This window comes from Genypterus blacodes, unplaced genomic scaffold (genome assembly GCF_046128005.1).
Source record: "Genypterus blacodes isolate CSIRO-AG114 ecotype Tasmania unplaced genomic scaffold, CSIRO-AGI_Gbla_v1 ptg000039l_1, whole genome shotgun sequence".
In the NCBI taxonomy this organism is placed as follows: Eukaryota; Metazoa; Chordata; class Actinopteri; order Ophidiiformes; family Ophidiidae; genus Genypterus; species Genypterus blacodes.
The window spans coordinates 2,927,986-2,942,500 of record NW_027466852.1 but is presented as its reverse complement, the minus strand read 5'-3'; the positions used below and the strand labels follow the sequence as shown (position 1 = coordinate 2,942,500).

At 42.9% G+C, this 14,515-nt stretch overlaps 19 non-coding genes across 19 annotated transcripts; all 19 read right to left on the bottom strand.

Moving 5' to 3' along the window:
* Positions 1-589: 589 nt before the first annotated feature.
* Positions 590-708, bottom strand: LOC142998549 (5S ribosomal RNA). Its single transcript, XR_012962872.1, has one exon. It is a non-coding gene; the product is annotated as a 5S ribosomal RNA (ribosomal RNA).
* A 743-nt stretch (positions 709-1,451) lies between these two features.
* Positions 1,452-1,570, bottom strand: LOC142998538 (5S ribosomal RNA). The gene has a single exon (XR_012962868.1). It is a non-coding gene; the product is annotated as a 5S ribosomal RNA (ribosomal RNA).
* Positions 1,571-2,059: 489 nt separating this feature from the next.
* LOC142997078 (5S ribosomal RNA) lies at positions 2,060-2,178 on the bottom strand. Its single transcript, XR_012961817.1, has one exon. It is a non-coding gene; the product is annotated as a 5S ribosomal RNA (ribosomal RNA).
* A 753-nt stretch (positions 2,179-2,931) lies between these two features.
* LOC142998526 (5S ribosomal RNA) lies at positions 2,932-3,050 on the bottom strand. The gene has a single exon (XR_012962862.1). It is a non-coding gene; the product is annotated as a 5S ribosomal RNA (ribosomal RNA).
* A 745-nt stretch (positions 3,051-3,795) lies between these two features.
* On the bottom strand, positions 3,796-3,914 carry LOC142998515 (5S ribosomal RNA). Its single transcript, XR_012962852.1, has one exon. It is a non-coding gene; the product is annotated as a 5S ribosomal RNA (ribosomal RNA).
* A 743-nt stretch (positions 3,915-4,657) lies between these two features.
* LOC142998504 (5S ribosomal RNA) lies at positions 4,658-4,776 on the bottom strand. The gene has a single exon (XR_012962841.1). It is a non-coding gene; the product is annotated as a 5S ribosomal RNA (ribosomal RNA).
* A 489-nt stretch (positions 4,777-5,265) lies between these two features.
* LOC142998493 (5S ribosomal RNA) lies at positions 5,266-5,384 on the bottom strand. Its single transcript, XR_012962830.1, has one exon. It is a non-coding gene; the product is annotated as a 5S ribosomal RNA (ribosomal RNA).
* Positions 5,385-6,131: 747 nt separating this feature from the next.
* Positions 6,132-6,250, bottom strand: LOC142998481 (5S ribosomal RNA). The gene has a single exon (XR_012962817.1). It is a non-coding gene; the product is annotated as a 5S ribosomal RNA (ribosomal RNA).
* Positions 6,251-6,989: 739 nt separating this feature from the next.
* On the bottom strand, positions 6,990-7,108 carry LOC142998469 (5S ribosomal RNA). Its single transcript, XR_012962806.1, has one exon. It is a non-coding gene; the product is annotated as a 5S ribosomal RNA (ribosomal RNA).
* Positions 7,109-7,597: 489 nt separating this feature from the next.
* LOC142998458 (5S ribosomal RNA) lies at positions 7,598-7,716 on the bottom strand. The gene has a single exon (XR_012962795.1). It is a non-coding gene; the product is annotated as a 5S ribosomal RNA (ribosomal RNA).
* Positions 7,717-8,461: 745 nt separating this feature from the next.
* LOC142998447 (5S ribosomal RNA) lies at positions 8,462-8,580 on the bottom strand. The gene has a single exon (XR_012962784.1). It is a non-coding gene; the product is annotated as a 5S ribosomal RNA (ribosomal RNA).
* Positions 8,581-9,323: 743 nt separating this feature from the next.
* Positions 9,324-9,442, bottom strand: LOC142998436 (5S ribosomal RNA). The gene has a single exon (XR_012962773.1). It is a non-coding gene; the product is annotated as a 5S ribosomal RNA (ribosomal RNA).
* Positions 9,443-9,931: 489 nt separating this feature from the next.
* LOC142998425 (5S ribosomal RNA) lies at positions 9,932-10,050 on the bottom strand. The gene has a single exon (XR_012962762.1). It is a non-coding gene; the product is annotated as a 5S ribosomal RNA (ribosomal RNA).
* Positions 10,051-10,539: 489 nt separating this feature from the next.
* LOC142998414 (5S ribosomal RNA) lies at positions 10,540-10,658 on the bottom strand. Its single transcript, XR_012962751.1, has one exon. It is a non-coding gene; the product is annotated as a 5S ribosomal RNA (ribosomal RNA).
* Positions 10,659-11,399: 741 nt separating this feature from the next.
* LOC142998403 (5S ribosomal RNA) lies at positions 11,400-11,518 on the bottom strand. The gene has a single exon (XR_012962740.1). It is a non-coding gene; the product is annotated as a 5S ribosomal RNA (ribosomal RNA).
* Positions 11,519-12,265: 747 nt separating this feature from the next.
* LOC142998401 (5S ribosomal RNA) lies at positions 12,266-12,384 on the bottom strand. Its single transcript, XR_012962738.1, has one exon. It is a non-coding gene; the product is annotated as a 5S ribosomal RNA (ribosomal RNA).
* Positions 12,385-12,873: 489 nt separating this feature from the next.
* Positions 12,874-12,992, bottom strand: LOC142998400 (5S ribosomal RNA). The gene has a single exon (XR_012962737.1). It is a non-coding gene; the product is annotated as a 5S ribosomal RNA (ribosomal RNA).
* A 735-nt stretch (positions 12,993-13,727) lies between these two features.
* On the bottom strand, positions 13,728-13,846 carry LOC142998394 (5S ribosomal RNA). The gene has a single exon (XR_012962735.1). It is a non-coding gene; the product is annotated as a 5S ribosomal RNA (ribosomal RNA).
* A 489-nt stretch (positions 13,847-14,335) lies between these two features.
* On the bottom strand, positions 14,336-14,454 carry LOC142998382 (5S ribosomal RNA). The gene has a single exon (XR_012962734.1). It is a non-coding gene; the product is annotated as a 5S ribosomal RNA (ribosomal RNA).
* Positions 14,455-14,515: the final 61 nt, after the last annotated feature.

The following is a 14,515-nucleotide window of genomic DNA, read 5'->3' as shown; positions in this document are numbered from 1 at the left end:
ATGAAACTGATAATCCACACATAGAACATAAAAAGTGACCACTAACAACTCCTACGCTCACGATGGTCATCATCATCATCTTCATCATCTTCATCATCATCTTCATCATCACACAGTGGCTCGTCTCATTCACTTCTCATGTGCATTTATTCTTCATATATTATGACCATGTACAATACTGGTTTTCTGATTGTGTGCTTTCATATATCTTTCCTAATGTAACTTCAATGTTTTTTGAAATGTTTATGGGTTCAAAGCCAGCTGGAACCATCTTTGGCTTTTCCTCACTTCCACACACACACACACACACACACACACACGGTCTCTCTCTCTCTCTCTCTCTCTCTCTCTCTCTCTCTCTCTCTCTCTGTGTGTGGGGAGGGGGCGTATACAGAATACCAGGACAGAGGGAGTGTTAATTTGCAAATTGTAGAAGTTTCTCAGTTATATTCCTTTTTAAAGCTCTTTAAATGTTATTGTACTTTTGTACAGCTGTGCAGCATTGAGTGAAGTGTAAAAAGCTGCAATAATATTTCCTGAAATGACAGTGAAGGAGAAACAGCGCCCCCCGCTGCTTAGAGGGCGAAAATGCTTACGGCACCGGGTATTCCCAGGCGGTCTCCCATCCAAGTACTAACCCGGCCCGACCCTGCTTAGCTTCCGAGATCGGACGAGATCGGGCGTGTTCAGAGTGGTATGGCCGTAAACGAGGAGTGCAGCCACACACAGGCTCTTTATAGGTGAGACAGACCCGGGTCAAGTCATTGTGTACACACAACTACGTTAAAGTTCATGAATATCACAATTAACATGATGCCTTCATTAGAAACACACATTTCTGGTTAGTCAAGTCTTACCTCATGAAACTGATAATCCACACATAGAACATAAAAAGTGACCACTAACAACTCCTACGCTCACGATGGTCATCATCATCATCTTCATCATCTTCATCATCATCTTCATCATCACACAGTGGCTCGTCTCATTCACTTCTCATGTGCATTTATTCTTCATATATTATGACCATGTACAATACTGGTTTTCTGATTGTGTGCTTTCATATATCTTTCCTAATGTAACTTCAATGTTTTTTGAAATGTTTATGGGTTCAAAGCCAGCTGGAACCATCTTTGGCTTTTCCTCACTTCCACACACACACACACACACACACACACACACACACGGTCTCTCTCTCTCTCTCTCTCTCTCTCTTTCTCTCTCTCTCTCTGTGTGTGGGGAGGGGGCGTATACAGAATACCAGGACAGAGGGAGTGTTAATTTGCAAATTGTAGAAGTTTCTCAGTTATATTCCTTTTTAAAGCTCTTTAAATGTTATTGTACTTTTGTACAGCTGTGCAGCATTGAGTGAAGTGTAAAAAGCTGCAATAATATTTCCTGAAATGACAGTGAAGGAGAAACAGCGCCCCCCGCTGCTTAGAGGGCGAAAATGCTTACGGCACCGGGTATTCCCAGGCGGTCTCCCATCCAAGTACTAACCCGGCCCGACCCTGCTTAGCTTCCGAGATCGGACGAGATCGGGCGTGTTCAGAGTGGTATGGCCGTAAACGAGGAGTGCAGCCACACACAGGCTCTTTATAGGTGAGACAGACCCGGGTCAAGTCATTGTGCACACAAAGATACCAAACTACGTTTTTGGAAAATAATTTATGATCCAAATCAACATTTAAAGCTTTGGTGATGGAGGGTTAGGTCAGGAGAAATGAATTTCTCCTCTTTTCCTCTCCTTTTCTCTCTTTTTTTTCTTATCTTGTCTTCTACCCCAGTGTCATTTAGTAAATATTATTGTCGCATTTTAAACTTCACTCAATGCTGCACAGCTGTAGAACTTTCTTCATCTTTGTTCATATAATTGTGATGTTGAATAATTAGCCAATTGAAAGAGGTTCTCAGTTATATTCCTTTTTAAAGCTCTTTAAATGTTATTGTACTTTTGTACAGCTGTGCAGCATTGAGTGAAGTGTAAAAAGCTGCAATAATATTTCCTGAAATGACAGTGAAGGAGAAACAGCGCCCCCCGCTGCTTAGAGGGCGAAAATGCTTACAGCACCGGGTATTCCCAGGCGGTCTCCCATCCAAGTACTAACCCCGCCCGACCCTGCTTAGCTTCCGAGATCGGACGAGATCGGGCGTGTTCAGAGTGGTATGGCCGTAAACGAGGAGTGCAGCCACACACAGGCTCTTTATAGGTGAGACAGACCCGGGTCAAGTCATTGTGTACACACAACTACGTTAAAGTTCATGAATATCACAATTAACATGATGCCTTCATTAGAAACACACATTTCTGGTTAGTCAAGTCTTACCTCATGAAACTGATAATCCACACATAGAACATAAAAAGTGACCACTAACAACTCCTACGCTCACGATGGTCATCATCATCATCTTCATCATCTTCATCATCATCTTCATCATCACACAGTGGCTCGTCTCATTCACTTCTCATGTGCATTTATTCTTCATATATTATGACCATGTACAATACTGGTTTTCTGATTGTGTGCTTTCATATATCTTTCCTAATGTAACTTCAATGTTTTTTGAAATGTTTATGGGTTCAAAGCCAGCTGGAACCATCTTTGGCTTTTCCTCACTTCCACACACACACACACACACACACACACACGGTCTCTCTCTCTCTCTCTCTCTCTCTCTCTCTCTCTCTCTCTCTCTCTCTCTCTCTCTCTGTGTGTGGGGAGGGGGCGTATACAGAATACCAGGACAGAGGGAGTGTTAATTTGCAAATTGTAGAAGTTTCTCAGTTATGTTCCTTTTTAAAGCTCTTTAAATGTTATTGTACTTTTGTACAGCTGTGCAGCATTGAGTGAAGTGTAAAAAGCTGCAATAATATTTCCTGAAATGACAGTGAAGGAGAAACAGCGCCCCCCGCTGCTTAGAGGGCGAAAATGCTTACGGCACCGGGTATTCCCAGGCGGTCTCCCATCCAAGTACTAACCCGGCCCGACCCTGCTTAGCTTCCGAGATCGGACGAGATCGGGCGTGTTCAGAGTGGTATGGCCGTAAACGAGGAGTGCAGCCACACACAGGCTCTTTATAGGTGAGACAGACCCGGGTCAAGTCATTGTGTACACACAACTACGTTAAAGTTCATGAATATCACAATTAACATGATGCCTTCATTAGAAACACACATTTCTGGTTAGTCAGGTCTTACCTCATGAAACTGATAATCCACACATAGAACATAAAAAGTGACCACTAACAACTCCTACGCTCACGATGGTCATCATCATCATCTTCATCATCTTCATCATCATCTTCATCATCACACAGTGGCTCGTCTCATTCACTTCTCATGTGCATTTATTCTTCATATATTATGACCATGTACAATACTGGTTTTCTGATTGTGTGCTTTCATATATCTTTCCTAATGTAACTTCAATGTTTTTTGAAATGTTTATGGGTTCAAAGCCAGCTGGAACCATCTTTGGCTTTTCCTCACTTCCACACACACACACACACACACACACACACGGTCTCTCTCTCTCTCTCTCTCTCTCTCTCTCTCTCTCTCTCTCTCTCTCTCTGTGTGTGGGGAGGGGGCGTATACAGAATACCAGGACAGAGGGAGTGTTAATTTGCAAATTGTAGAAGTTTCTCAGTTATATTCCTTTTTAAAGCTCTTTAAATGTTATTGTACTTTTGTACAGCTGTGCAGCATTGAGTGAAGTGTAAAAAGCTGCAATAATATTTCCTGAAATGACAGTGAAGGAGAAACAGCGCCCCCCGCTGCTTAGAGGGCGAAAATGCTTACGGCACCGGGTATTCCCAGGCGGTCTCCCATCCAAGTACTAACCCGGCCCGACCCTGCTTAGCTTCCGAGATCGGACGAGATCGGGCGTGTTCAGAGTGGTATGGCCGTAAACGAGGAGTGCAGCCACACACAGGCTCTTTATAGGTGAGACAGACCCGGGTCAAGTCATTGTGTACACACAACTACGTTAAAGTTCATGAATATCACAATTAACATGATGCCTTCATTAGAAACACACATTTCTGGTTAGTCAAGTCTTACCTCATGAAACTGATAATCCACACATAGAACATAAAAAGTGACCACTAACAACTCCTACGCTCACGATGGTCATCATCATCATCTTCATCATCTTCATCATCATCTTCATCATCACACAGTGGCTCGTCTCATTCACTTCTCATGTGCATTTATTCTTCATATATTATGACCATGTACAATACTGGTTTTCTGATTGTGTGCTTTCATATATCTTTCCTAATGTAACTTCAATGTTTTTTGAAATGTTTATGGGTTCAAAGCCAGCTGGAACCATCTTTGGCTTTTCCTCACTTCCACACACACACACACACACACACACACACGGTCTCTCTCTCTCTCTCTCTCTCTCTCTCTCTCTCTCTCTCTCTCTCTCTGTGTGTGGGGAGGGGGCGTATACAGAATACCAGGACAGAGGGAGTGTTAATTTGCAAATTGTAGAAGTTTCTCAGTTATATTCCTTTTTAAAGCTCTTTAAATGTTATTGTACTTTTGTACAGCTGTGCAGCATTGAGTGAAGTGTAAAAAGCTGCAATAATATTTCCTGAAATGACAGTGAAGGAGAAACAGCGCCCCCCGCTGCTTAGAGGGCGAAAATGCTTACGGCACCGGGTATTCCCAGGCGGTCTCCCATCCAAGTACTAACCCGGCCCGACCCTGCTTAGCTTCCGAGATCGGACGAGATCGGGCGTGTTCAGAGTGGTATGGCCGTAAACGAGGAGTGCAGCCACACACAGGCTCTTTATAGGTGAGACAGACCCGGGTCAAGTCATTGTGCACACAAAGATACCAAACTACGTTTTTGGAAAATAATTTATGATCCAAATCAACATTTAAAGCTTTGGTGATGGAGGGTTAGGTCAGGAGAAATGAATTTCTCCTCTTTTCCTCTCCTTTTCTCTCTTTTTTTTCTTATCTTGTCTTCTACCCCAGTGTCATTTAGTAAATATTATTGTCGCATTTTAAACTTCACTCAATGCTGCACAGCTGTAGAACTTTCTTCATCTTTGTTCATATAATTGTGATGTTGAATAATTAGCCAATTGAAAGAGGTTCTCAGTTATATTCCTTTTTAAAGCTCTTTAAATGTTATTGTACTTTTGTACAGCTGTGCAGCATTGAGTGAAGTGTAAAAAGCTGCAATAATATTTCCTGAAATGACAGTGAAGGAGAAACAGCGCCCCCCGCTGCTTAGAGGGCGAAAATGCTTACGGCACCGGGTATTCCCAGGCGGTCTCCCATCCAAGTACTAACCCGGCCCGACCCTGCTTAGCTTCCGAGATCGGACGAGATCGGGCGTGTTCAGAGTGGTATGGCCGTAAACGAGGAGTGCAGCCACACACAGGCTCTTTATAGGTGAGACAGACCCGGGTCAAGTCATTGTGTACACACAACTACGTTAAAGTTCATGAATATCACAATTAACATGATGCCTTCATTAGAAACACACATTTCTGGTTAGTCAAGTCTTACCTCATGAAACTGATAATCCACACATAGAACATAAAAAGTGACCACTAACAACTCCTACGCTCACGATGGTCATCATCATCATCTTCATCATCTTCATCATCATCTTCATCATCACACAGTGGCTCGTCTCATTCACTTCTCATGTGCATTTATTCTTCATATATTATGACCATGTACAATACTGGTTTTCTGATTGTGTGCTTTCATATATCTTTCCTAATGTAACTTCAATGTTTTTTGAAATGTTTATGGGTTCAAAGCCAGCTGGAACCATCTTTGGCTTTTCCTCACTTCCACACACACACACACACACACACACACACGGTCTCTCTCTCTCTCTCTCTCTCTCTCTCTCTCTCTCTCTCTCTCTCTCTCTCTGTGTGTGGGGAGGGGGCGTATACAGAATACCAGGACAGAGGGAGTGTTAATTTGCAAATTGTAGAAGTTTCTCAGTTATGTTCCTTTTTAAAGCTCTTTAAATGTTATTGTACTTTTGTACAGCTGTGCAGCATTGAGTGAAGTGTAAAAAGCTGCAATAATATTTCCTGAAATGACAGTGAAGGAGAAACAGCGCCCCCCGCTGCTTAGAGGGCGAAAATGCTTACGGCACCGGGTATTCCCAGGCGGTCTCCCATCCAAGTACTAACCCGGCCCGACCCTGCTTAGCTTCCGAGATCGGACGAGATCGGGCGTGTTCAGAGTGGTATGGCCGTAAACGAGGAGTGCAGCCACACACAGGCTCTTTATAGGTGAGACAGACCCGGGTCAAGTCATTGTGTACACACAACTACGTTAAAGTTCATGAATATCACAATTAACATGATGCCTTCATTAGAAACACACATTTCTGGTTAGTCAAGTCTTACCTCATGAAACTGATAATCCACACATAGAACATAAAAAGTGACCACTAACAACTCCTACGCTCACGATGGTCATCATCATCATCTTCATCATCTTCATCATCATCTTCATCATCACACAGTGGCTCGTCTCATTCACTTCTCATGTGCATTTATTCTTCATATATTATGACCATGTACAATACTGGTTTTCTGATTGTGTGCTTTCATATATCTTTCCTAATGTAACTTCAATGTTTTTTGAAATGTTTATGGGTTCAAAGCCAGCTGGAACCATCTTTGGCTTTTCCTCACTTCCACACACACACACACACACACACACACACACGGTCTCTCTCTCTCTCTCTCTCTCTCTCTTTCTCTCTCTCTCTCTGTGTGTGGGGAGGGGGCGTATACAGAATACCAGGACAGAGGGAGTGTTAATTTGCAAATTGTAGAAGTTTCTCAGTTATATTCCTTTTTAAAGCTCTTTAAATGTTATTGTACTTTTGTACAGCTGTGCAGCATTGAGTGAAGTGTAAAAAGCTGCAATAATATTTCCTGAAATGACAGTGAAGGAGAAACAGCGCCCCCCGCTGCTTAGAGGGCGAAAATGCTTACGGCACCGGGTATTCCCAGGCGGTCTCCCATCCAAGTACTAACCCGGCCCGACCCTGCTTAGCTTCCGAGATCGGACGAGATCGGGCGTGTTCAGAGTGGTATGGCCGTAAACGAGGAGTGCAGCCACACACAGGCTCTTTATAGGTGAGACAGACCCGGGTCAAGTCATTGTGCACACAAAGATACCAAACTACGTTTTTGGAAAATAATTTATGATCCAAATCAACATTTAAAGCTTTGGTGATGGAGGGTTAGGTCAGGAGAAATGAATTTCTCCTCTTTTCCTCTCCTTTTCTCTCTTTTTTTTCTTATCTTGTCTTCTACCCCAGTGTCATTTAGTAAATATTATTGTCGCATTTTAAACTTCACTCAATGCTGCACAGCTGTAGAACTTTCTTCATCTTTGTTCATATAATTGTGATGTTGAATAATTAGCCAATTGAAAGAGGTTCTCAGTTATATTCCTTTTTAAAGCTCTTTAAATGTTATTGTACTTTTGTACAGCTGTGCAGCATTGAGTGAAGTGTAAAAAGCTGCAATAATATTTCCTGAAATGACAGTGAAGGAGAAACAGCGCCCCCCGCTGCTTAGAGGGCGAAAATGCTTACGGCACCGGGTATTCCCAGGCGGTCTCCCATCCAAGTACTAACCCGGCCCGACCCTGCTTAGCTTCCGAGATCGGACGAGATCGGGCGTGTTCAGAGTGGTATGGCCGTAAACGAGGAGTGCAGCCACACACAGGCTCTTTATAGGTGAGACAGACCCGGGTCAAGTCATTGTGTACACACAACTACGTTAAAGTTCATGAATATCACAATTAACATGATGCCTTCATTAGAAACACACATTTCTGGTTAGTCAAGTCTTACCTCATGAAACTGATAATCCACACATAGAACATAAAAAGTGACCACTAACAACTCCTACGCTCACGATGGTCATCATCATCATCTTCATCATCTTCATCATCATCTTCATCATCACACAGTGGCTCGTCTCATTCACTTCTCATGTGCATTTATTCTTCATATATTATGACCATGTACAATACTGGTTTTCTGATTGTGTGCTTTCATATATCTTTCCTAATGTAACTTCAATGTTTTTTGAAATGTTTATGGGTTCAAAGCCAGCTGGAACCATCTTTGGCTTTTCCTCACTTCCACACACACACACACACACACACACACACGGTCTCTCTCTCTCTCTCTCTCTCTCTCTCTCTCTCTCTCTCTCTCTCTCTCTGTGTGTGGGGAGGGGGCGTATACAGAATACCAGGACAGAGGGAGTGTTAATTTGCAAATTGTAGAAGTTTCTCAGTTATGTTCCTTTTTAAAGCTCTTTAAATGTTATTGTACTTTTGTACAGCTGTGCAGCATTGAGTGAAGTGTAAAAAGCTGCAATAATATTTCCTGAAATGACAGTGAAGGAGAAACAGCGCCCCCCGCTGCTTAGAGGGCGAAAATGCTTACGGCACCGGGTATTCCCAGGCGGTCTCCCATCCAAGTACTAACCCGGCCCGACCCTGCTTAGCTTCCGAGATCGGACGAGATCGGGCGTGTTCAGAGTGGTATGGCCGTAAACGAGGAGTGCAGCCACACACAGGCTCTTTATAGGTGAGACAGACCCGGGTCAAGTCATTGTGTACACACAACTACGTTAAAGTTCATGAATATCACAATTAACATGATGCCTTCATTAGAAACACACATTTCTGGTTAGTCAAGTCTTACCTCATGAAACTGATAATCCACACATAGAACATAAAAAGTGACCACTAACAACTCCTACGCTCACGATGGTCATCATCATCATCTTCATCATCTTCATCATCATCTTCATCATCACACAGTGGCTCGTCTCATTCACTTCTCATGTGCATTTATTCTTCATATATTATGACCATGTACAATACTGGTTTTCTGATTGTGTGCTTTCATATATCTTTCCTAATGTAACTTCAATGTTTTTTGAAATGTTTATGGGTTCAAAGCCAGCTGGAACCATCTTTGGCTTTTCCTCACTTCCACACACACACACACACACACACACACACACACACGGTCTCTCTCTCTCTCTCTCTCTCTCTCTTTCTCTCTCTCTCTCTGTGTGTGGGGAGGGGGCGTATACAGAATACCAGGACAGAGGGAGTGTTAATTTGCAAATTGTAGAAGTTTCTCAGTTATATTCCTTTTTAAAGCTCTTTAAATGTTATTGTACTTTTGTACAGCTGTGCAGCATTGAGTGAAGTGTAAAAAGCTGCAATAATATTTCCTGAAATGACAGTGAAGGAGAAACAGCGCCCCCCGCTGCTTAGAGGGCGAAAATGCTTACGGCACCGGGTATTCCCAGGCGGTCTCCCATCCAAGTACTAACCCGGCCCGACCCTGCTTAGCTTCCGAGATCGGACGAGATCGGGCGTGTTCAGAGTGGTATGGCCGTAAACGAGGAGTGCAGCCACACACAGGCTCTTTATAGGTGAGACAGACCCGGGTCAAGTCATTGTGCACACAAAGATACCAAACTACGTTTTTGGAAAATAATTTATGATCCAAATCAACATTTAAAGCTTTGGTGATGGAGGGTTAGGTCAGGAGAAATGAATTTCTCCTCTTTTCCTCTCCTTTTCTCTCTTTTTTTTCTTATCTTGTCTTCTACCCCAGTGTCATTTAGTAAATATTATTGTCGCATTTTAAACTTCACTCAATGCTGCACAGCTGTAGAACTTTCTTCATCTTTGTTCATATAATTGTGATGTTGAATAATTAGCCAATTGAAAGAGGTTCTCAGTTATATTCCTTTTTAAAGCTCTTTAAATGTTATTGTACTTTTGTACAGCTGTGCAGCATTGAGTGAAGTGTAAAAAGCTGCAATAATATTTCCTGAAATGACAGTGAAGGAGAAACAGCGCCCCCCGCTGCTTAGAGGGCGAAAATGCTTACGGCACCGGGTATTCCCAGGCGGTCTCCCATCCAAGTACTAACCCGGCCCGACCCTGCTTAGCTTCCGAGATCGGACGAGATCGGGCGTGTTCAGAGTGGTATGGCCGTAAACGAGGAGTGCAGCCACACACAGGCTCTTTATAGGTGAGACAGACCCGGGTCAAGTCACTGTGCACACAAAGATACCAAACTACGTTTTTGGAAAATAATTTATGATCCAAATCAACATTTAAAGCTTTGGTGATGGAGGGTTAGGTCAGGAGAAATGAATTTCTCCTCTTTTCCTCTCCTTTTCTCTCTTTTTTTTCTTATCTTGTCTTCTACCCCAGTGTCATTTAGTAAATATTATTGTCGCATTTTACACTTCACTCAATGCTGCACAGCTGTAGAACTTTCTTCATCTTTGTTCATATAATTGTGATGTTGAATAATTAGCCAATTGAAAGAGGTTCTCAGTTATATTCCTTTTTAAAGCTCTTTAAATGTTATTGTACTTTTGTACAGCTGTGCAGCATTGAGTGAAGTGTAAAAAGCTGCAATAATATTTCCTGAAATGACAGTGAAGGAGAAACAGCGCCCCCCGCTGCTTAGAGGGCGAAAATGCTTACGGCACCGGGTATTCCCAGGCGGTCTCCCATCCAAGTACTAACCCGGCCCGACCCTGCTTAGCTTCCGAGATCGGACGAGATCGGGCGTGTTCAGAGTGGTATGGCCGTAAACGAGGAGTGCAGCCACACACAGGCTCTTTATAGGTGAGACAGACCCGGGTCAAGTCATTGTGTACACACAACTACGTTAAAGTTCATGAATATCACAATTAACATGATGCCTTCATTAGAAACACACATTTCTGGTTAGTCAAGTCTTACCTCATGAAACTGATAATCCACACATAGAACATAAAAAGTGACCACTAACAACTCCTACGCTCACGATGGTCATCATCATCATCTTCATCATCTTCATCATCATCTTCATCATCACACAGTGGCTCGTCTCATTCACTTCTCATGTGCATTTATTCTTCATATATTATGACCATGTACAATACTGGTTTTCTGATTGTGTGCTTTCATATATCTTTCCTAATGTAACTTCAATGTTTTTTGAAATGTTTATGGGTTCAAAGCCAGCTGGAACCATCTTTGGCTTTTCCTCACTTCCACACACACACACACACACACACACACACGGTCTCTCTCTCTCTCTCTCTCTCTCTCTCTCTCTCTCTCTCTCTCTCTGTGTGTGGGGAGGGGGCGTATACAGAATACCAGGACAGAGGGAGTGTTAATTTGCAAATTGTAGAAGTTTCTCAGTTATATTCCTTTTTAAAGCTCTTTAAATGTTATTGTACTTTTGTACAGCTGTGCAGCATTGAGTGAAGTGTAAAAAGCTGCAATAATATTTCCTGAAATGACAGTGAAGGAGAAACAGCGCCCCCCGCTGCTTAGAGGGCGAAAATGCTTACGGCACCGGGTATTCCCAGGCGGTCTCCCATCCAAGTACTAACCCGGCCCGACCCTGCTTAGCTTCCGAGATCGGACGAGATCGGGCGTGTTCAGAGTGGTATGGCCGTAAACGAGGAGTGCAGCCACACACAGGCTCTTTATAGGTGAGACAGACCCGGGTCAAGTCATTGTGTACACACAACTACGTTAAAGTTCATGAATATCACAATTAACATGATGCCTTCATTAGAAACACACATTTCTGGTTAGTCAAGTCTTACCTCATGAAACTGATAATCCACACATAGAACATAAAAAGTGACCACTAACAACTCCTACGCTCACGATGGTCATCATCATCATCTTCATCATCTTCATCATCATCTTCATCATCACACAGTGGCTCGTCTCATTCACTTCTCATGTGCATTTATTCTTCATATATTATGACCATGTACAATACTGGTTTTCTGATTGTGTGCTTTCATATATCTTTCCTAATGTAACTTCAATGTTTTTTGAAATGTTTATGGGTTCAAAGCCAGCTGGAACCATCTTTGGCTTTTCCTCACTTCCACACACACACACACACACACACACACACACACACGGTCTCTCTCTCTCTCTCTCTCTCTCTCTCTCTTTCTCTCTCTCTCTCTGTGTGTGGGGAGGGGGCGTATACAGAATACCAGGACAGAGGGAGTGTTAATTTGCAAATTGTAGAAGTTTCTCAGTTATATTCCTTTTTAAAGCTCTTTAAATGTTATTGTACTTTTGTACAGCTGTGCAGCATTGAGTGAAGTGTAAAAAGCTGCAATAATATTTCCTGAAATGACAGTGAAGGAGAAACAGCGCCCCCCGCTGCTTAGAGGGCGAAAATGCTTACGGCACCGGGTATTCCCAGGCGGTCTCCCATCCAAGTACTAACCCGGCCCGACCCTGCTTAGCTTCCGAGATCGGACGAGATCGGGCGTGTTCAGAGTGGTATGGCCGTAAACGAGGAGTGCAGCCACACACAGGCTCTTTATAGGTGAGACAGACCCGGGTCAAGTCATTGTGCACACAAAGATACCAAACTACGTTTTTGGAAAATAATTTATGATCCAAATCAACATTTAAAGCTTTGGTGATGGAGGGTTAGGTCAGGAGAAATGAATTTCTCCTCTTTTCCTCTCCTTTTCTCTCTTTTTTTTCTTATCTTGTCTTCTACCCCAGTGTCATTTAGTAAATATTATTGTCGCATTTTAAACTTCACTCAATGCTGCACAGCTGTAGAACTTTCTTCATCTTTGTTCATATAATTGTGATGTTGAATAATTAGCCAATTGAAAGAGGTTCTCAGTTATATTCCTTTTTAAAGCTCTTTAAATGTTATTGTACTTTTGTACAGCTGTGCAGCATTGAGTGAAGTGTAAAAAGCTGCAATAATATTTCCTGAAATGACAGTGAAGGAGAAACAGCGCCCCCCGCTGCTTAGAGGGCGAAAATGCTTACGGCACCGGGTATTCCCAGGCGGTCTCCCATCCAAGTACTAACCCGGCCCGACCCTGCTTAGCTTCCGAGATCGGACGAGATCGGGCGTGTTCAGAGTGGTATGGCCGTAAACGAGGAGTGCAGCCACACACAGGCTCTTTATAGGTGAGACAGACCCGGGTCAAGTCATTGTGTACACACAACTACGTTAAAGTTCATGAATATCACAATTAACATGATGCCTTCATTAGAAACACACATTTCTGGTTAGTCAAGTCTTACCTCATGAAACTGATAATCCACACATAGAACATAAAAAGTGACCACTAACAACTCCTACGCTCACGATGGTCATCATCATCATCTTCATCATCTTCATCATCATCTTCATCATCACACAGTGGCTCGTCTCATTCACTTCTCATGTGCATTTATTCTTCATATATTATGACCATGTACAATACTGGTTTTCTGATTGTGTGCTTTCATATATCTTTCCTAATGTAACTTCAATGTTTTTTGAAATGTTTATGGGTTCAAAGCCAGCTGGAACCATCTTTGGCTTTTCCTCACTTCCACACACACACACACACACACACACACACGGTCTCTCTCTCTCTCTCTCTCTCTCTCTCTCTCTCTCTCTCTGTGTGTGGGGAGGGGGCGTATACAGAATACCAGGACAGAGGGAGTGTTAATTTGCAAATTGTAGAAGTTTCTCAGTTATATTCCTTTTTAAAGCTCTTTAAATGTTATTGTACTTTTGTACAGCTGTGCAGCATTGAGTGAAGTGTAAAAAGCTGCAATAATATTTCCTGAAATGACAGTGAAGGAGAAACAGCGCCCCCCGCTGCTTAGAGGGCGAAAATGCTTACGGCACCGGGTATTCCCAGGCGGTCTCCCATCCAAGTACTAACCCGGCCCGACCCTGCTTAGCTTCCGAGATCGGACGAGATCGGGCGTGTTCAGAGTGGTATGGCCGTAAACGAGGAGTGCAGCCACACACAGGCTCTTTATAGGTGAGACAGACCCGGGTCAAGTCATTGTGCACACAAAGATACCAAACTACGTTTTTGGAAAATAATTTATGATCCAAATCAACATTTAAAGCTTTGGTGATGGAGGGTTAGGTCAGGAGAAATGAATTTCTCCTCTTTTCCTCTCCTTTTCTCTCTTTTTTTTCTTATCTTGTCTTCTACCCCAGTGTCATTTAGTAAATATTATTGTCGCATTTTAAACTTCACTCAATGCTGCACAGCTGTAGAACTTTCTTCATCTTTGTTCATATAATTGTGATGTTGAATAATTAGCCAATTGAAAGAGGTTCTCAGTTATATTCCTTTTTAAAGCTCTTTAAATGTTATTGTACTTTTGTACAGCTGTGCAGCATTGAGTGAAGTGTAAAAAGCTGCAATAATATTTCCTGAAATGACAGTGAAGGAGAAACAGCGCCCCCCGCTGCTTAGAGGGCGAAAATGCTTACGGCACCGGGTATTCCCAGGCGGTCTCCCATCCAAGTACTAACCCGGCCCGACCCTGCTTAGCTTCCGAGATCGGACGAGATCGGGCGTGTTCAGAGTGGTATGGCCGTAAACGAGGAGTGCAGCCACACACAGGCTCTTTATAGGTGAGACAGACCCGGGTCAAGTCATTGTG